This window comes from Panicum virgatum, chromosome 8N (genome assembly GCF_016808335.1).
Source record: "Panicum virgatum strain AP13 chromosome 8N, P.virgatum_v5, whole genome shotgun sequence".
NCBI lineage: Eukaryota > Viridiplantae > Streptophyta > Magnoliopsida > Poales > Poaceae > Panicum > Panicum virgatum.
This window is the reverse complement of record NC_053152.1, coordinates 30,699,473-30,705,246: the sequence shown is the minus strand read 5'-3', so window position 1 is coordinate 30,705,246 and position 5,774 is coordinate 30,699,473.

The following is a 5,774-nucleotide window of genomic DNA, read 5'->3' as shown; positions in this document are numbered from 1 at the left end:
AAAGCTAATTTTATGCAAGGGTTTATTTTGAAAGAAGAGTTTACATAAAGAAATTTTTATTGTAGCCGAGTAACAAAATGTGGTTGATTCTCACAGAATCCAAGATTTTAAAAGTTGATACCGGACTCCTCATCCGCCGTAGCACACAGCACTGCTGCCGGACACTTTTCTAAAACAACTCACGCCAACCCATTCATTCCCAGAAGAAGTGCTAGTTGTGTGACCAAACCATAACTCGCTCAATACCGTGAGCATGACTATTCGAATAGGTTTTACACTCTGCAGAGGTTGTACACTTTACCCACAAGTGGGGTAGCGCAGCACGATCACCTTAGTGCCGGTGCGGATACCAACAAAGCCATTACCCACCTTAGCTAAGCCTGGCTAGCCAACACGGACTCCACCAAGGGGTTATCCTAACAGTGAGGACTAACCGGGGCATAAGTCCCCAGGATCTTATCCCGTTTCCTTGGCCACCCGTTGCTTTCAGCTCTCCTGATGACTAACCGACAAGCTAGTGGGATTTATGCTAAGACGTTGCCACATACAATGGTCAAGTGGTTGCACGATGGAATGGGTTAGGCAAGATGTCACAACAACTCGGTCATTAACTGTGACAAGATGGACATCTCCCAACCTTGCTCAACCACACCGGGTCAAGCACACCTTTTGGCACCGAAATGCCATTCATCTCGTCAAAACACATTTTTCATTTATTTTCCAACAAATCCACCTTTTCCCTCCCCACACACTCACACATTTTCCTTTATAAACAATCATATTTGATGTGTCATAGAACGAGTATAAGGTCCTAAGCAATTCTAGCAGCGATTAATATCCAAATTGAACGAATCATATTTAGACATTGTTGTCGGTCGAAACCCACCGGCGAGCAACGACAGGCAACACGAAGAGCCGGGAGGTCGCCGGGGCGCTGGCAGGCACTGCTCCCTCGTCGATGGCCCGCAATTCCAGCACACGCCGCGGCTTGTGAAGACACAGGGCGTGCCACTTGACCTATACCCGATCAGGAAGGTGCGAACGTGCTTGCAACAATTAGCCTGCATACACAAACACGTGTAAACGTAAGTCCGAGCCGTGGTCGGCTCCTCAGGACGACTCTTGCATCGGCTTTATAGAGCCGATTGAGTCCCGGTGTCAGATTGGATCTGTTTGCATCCGGATATTGATAAATAAAGCGAGTAACTGTAAAGCTGCTTCAATTAAACCTAACTAATCTAATCCACGATGGTAAAAGCTTCACTGTTAGATCGGAACATCCTACACGTGATTGGGCCTAATAAACATAACAGATAACTAAACCATAACAAAAAACAAAGGCCTAAGAACTAGCAAGAGCCGATTCCCGGATCAATTCCCTGTTAAGACTAGAGCAAAGCATCTAACACGTCACCGGATCATCCAATGCGTTTGCAAGGCTTAACCTAGCAGATATTACGCCAACTCTCAAGAATAAGAGCAAACCATAACAGATTAGATCTATTAGATAGAAAAGAAGCAGAGTGTTGTCTCTGTGCAACTAACTCTACGTAACAAGAGTTAGCATAAGATTGAAATGTGACTGCACGGAAATAACATGATATTCGTAGATGATAAGCAACAAAGCACGATAGATCTACTAAAAGCGATGCTACGAACATCAGGATAACTAGCATTACTCGCCATAAAAAACGCTTCAGTACGAGTAATTCCAAGGTAAAAGCAAGAACAACGCTGCCCTGATCGCGAGAAGCGATCAGGGCAGCATGGCGCTTACTTGGATGAAACCCTAAGATTAGGGGTGGCGATGCGCCGAGATTGTTGTTTGCGAGACGTGATGACATTCTCCTCATGAATAACATAGGGTACATATTTATAGTCCAGAGACTTGGGAAATAATCTAAACTAATCTTGTCCCGATCGGACTCTATCTCTAATCTTGAACTAAATCTAAAGATACATGGCCCATGTGGCCCAAATGCTCACGCAGGAGCCGATTTACAAGCCTTCTTATTCTTCTGCTTTAAGCCCATCTTGCTTTCCTGTTAATTTATGGCGATAACACATGCCCCCTGGTTTTGGCAATGATAATTCCAAAACCATTCTGTCGCTTCATCTTCCCGTTAATGTTCATTAAACACACTGCAACCACCAAGGAAGACGCACGTCTCTGCAACTGGCTCCTCGTAGAATGTGAAACTGCCGATCGGTCTTCCATCTTTTCACTATTTAATCTCACCCCGAATCGGCTCTTCTTCACAGCAAACTCCTTCTTCCTCCCGAAACCAAGTAGCACAGAAAACCCCAGTCCTCCAGCACCAGTAGCCATGGCGATCTCTTCCTCCTCTGACTCCAACTCCTTCGGAGACTCTTCCTCCTCCTCTTCTCCTTCTTCTTCCCCCTCCCTGCTTCTTCCATTGACTCCATCCCGGAGAGTCGGGAACCGACGCCGGAGTGAGACCCAACTGCAGGGTATGAAGCGCTGGCTCCTCTGCACTGGGATGCAGAGGAGTTCGATTTCGGGACCGTTTCTGAGGAGGACGAACCCAAAACCGAGGGAGAAGACCTCCGGCTCCTGTTCCAGGATGAGTCGGAGAGCAGCGACGAGGAAGACCCCTCTTCGGACGGAGTCGACTCCTCCTTGGAAGAGGAGATCGACTCCTCCTCCGGTGATGATGAGTCGATGGGCGGAAAGCCATTTCGGTTCCTCGGGTCCTCCGAGGAGGACAGCGAGGAAGAGAACAGCGGCGGCAGCGACGGCTGGAGCGACTTCGGGTCCGAAGGCGGCAGCAGCGCCTTCGGCAGCGACGACGACGACGACAACGACAGCGACGACGACGGCAGCGAGGATGCGCTGGCCCAAAGCCCCAAGTGCCATAGGTACTAGCTACCTACGATTGGTAGATGTAGGTAGCATCGTAGAGGTAGGATCACAAAGCCGAAGGATCAATTCCTTTGTAAAAATCGGCTTTTCCTTGTAATCACCTTTCTTTTAATGAAATCGATTTCCTTCAATTACTGTATACCCGCTTACTTTCCAAAAAGCCGATGGCAACGCATCAGGCTTCTATAAATATCCAAGAGCCAACGAAATTCAAACTAGAAGCAACCCGCATAAGAGTATCACTTCCACCCTGAACCGAACTCGAAACAAGCTCTCAAATCCGAGCGTAATTCGAAAACCCAGCTCTACAAATTCGAGCAAGAACTCTCCAAGCATCCGGAATTTGAATCCGAGCCCACAACAACCAAACCTCAAGTCAACGGATCTGAACCATGGCAGACTCTGCAGCTCAGACAACAAATCCTACTGTTGATGATGCGGCAATCTACGGCTTGAAGGTAATATTCAGCCTAATTCTTTTAGTATTCTTCAGCTTATCAAGCTTCTGAAACTTTAAACTCTAAAACACGACACCATATATGAACTTCTGAATTTCTGAACTTTAGGTGTCAGACATCCTTCTGCCGCATCCTTCCAATCCAACATCTTTCTGTCTTGGCCCACGAACCTATGAAAATCCCATAGATTTAATCTCTTGTGAAGCAAATAGGATCCCTTTCATGAGTCAAAACATCGATTTGAACCTCTGGGCCGACTGCTTAAGAGCCTGGCCTAACCCTCCTGAGAGTTGGATTACATGGTACAGCAGAGTAGCAAAAGCTTACATGCCCTTGTGGCAGGATTTGAACATAGCCGATGCACTTAGCTTATCATTATCACCCCTTGACAAAGATGAAAACCTTCTGAAAACCATTGGCTATTTTTGGTCTGATGCCCTGAACTGTTTCCTCTTTGGTCATGGACCCATGACCATTACTCTGCTAGATGCTACCATGATAACTGGCCTAGACATTGGATCTCATAATCCTGTTGCCCACAAAATGGCAGAAGTTCCCTTTAAACTTTCATCCAAAGTTAACTGCACAAACTGGGGCACTTACATGAACCAGCATATGAAAACAAAAGGTCCAGTGACTGAGAAGGAACACACATCCTTCTTAAATCTTTGGCTAGAACACTTCATCTTCTGTGGCCCTTCTTTAGCTCCAACCAAGAATTATCTTCCCTTGGCCTACCACTTGGCCCATGGCAACCACACCGGCCTAGGTAAACTTTTCCTTGGAGAAACCTACAGATATCTCCATTTGATAACATCTAACTTGCTTAACCAAAAGAAACTGAGAACTGGAGGCCCTTGGTGGTTTATTCAGTTGTGGGCACAACTGTACTTTCAGCACCATATCCCCAACTCCCAAGGCCTGACCAAGAACTCTTTTCCTGATGAGAGTGGTAAACCAATTAGATGTACTAGTTATGGCCAAGCTTTATTTAGTCTTTCTGGCAGTAAACTGAATTCAGCCGAAGCAGCAAACTGGTTCAGAATCTTCTACAAAGGACTGGACAATCCATTCTATTTCCCATTCACTGAATCTGAATCCTTTGAAAACCCAACTGCCTTCAGATTAGATAACTTTGCCAATGACGACAGCACTCGGCATCTATACTCTTTAATGATCCGACCTGGTTTCCTTCCTGTTGGCATCAGCACCTCCAATAGAATTATCAAGCCAGGTTACGAAGCTTACCAACCAGTCATAGCAGCTCGGCAATTTGGCCTAGGACAAGTCCCTCCCCACTTCCATATTCACCACTTGGTGGAGAGTAGAGCCGATCTGCCTGATGGCCTCACCAGTTCAAGATGCTACAGCATGTTCGATGAGCTCCACATTCCAATACCAGCCAATCTGTCATTTGGTCCTTCACCGATCGATTTTAGCACATGGTGGGAAATGTGGAAAACACATGTATTTAGGAAAGCTCTAGGTCCTCGACTGCAGCAAATTGATCCTAAATATGTAATCCCCGAGGAAGAGGTACTGAATTTATACATACATCCTTTCTAAGTCCTCCATTCCTTTACTTGACTAATCCTGCTCACCCTGTTAGCAGCAACAGGATGGTCCAGAACCTATGACCAGCAATGGGGAGCCATTCCACTTTCTTCCAACTGCCTCTGATGTACTTTTCTGCAAAGGATCACCATCAATGAAGAAAGTGATAATGACTATTCAGCCAGACTTACTTCAGTCGGCTTCCAAACGAAGACAAGCTTCTACAATTGTTGCCCCCCGAGTCTTAACCAAGAAAAGGAAGATGATCACGAGGCGAGTCATCAAGAAACCAGCACCAGCTTCCCCGAGTCCATCAGAGTCCAACACCAACCAGGTAACTCATCTTTCTAAAACTTCTTCTTTATTGCACACACATGTACTCTGATTGACTGTAATTCTATTTTCAGGACATGGCTGAAGACATCTCCAACGCAGAAAGCCCAGTACAACATGAGATGACTGCAAATCCCAATGTACTGATAGAGGCAAGCGAGGGGCAAGCTGACACAGTCAATGTTCTTGATGACGGCACAAGCTCTATTAGGACGATCGCTCTTGAACCGCCCAACGCTTCTTCTTCAGAACAGGTAACATTACAAGAACCAATTCTGAACCAGCCGATAGCTTCATAAATGCATCTTGCTCTAACTCCAGATATGTCCATAGTGCTTTGACATTTTAGGTTTGCTTTCCTTTGACCCAGCATCAATGGGTCCGACTGCCCCTGGAGCAAAAACACCATCTTCGCAGCAATCGACTATCTTGGCAAATCAGCTTCATCTCATCAAGGATCTACTATCTGCTCCACTCACTGCTCTAGTTGGCGATTCCAGTGAAATAAAGAACATCTTTGAGCAAATAGAATCCCAACTCCCGGA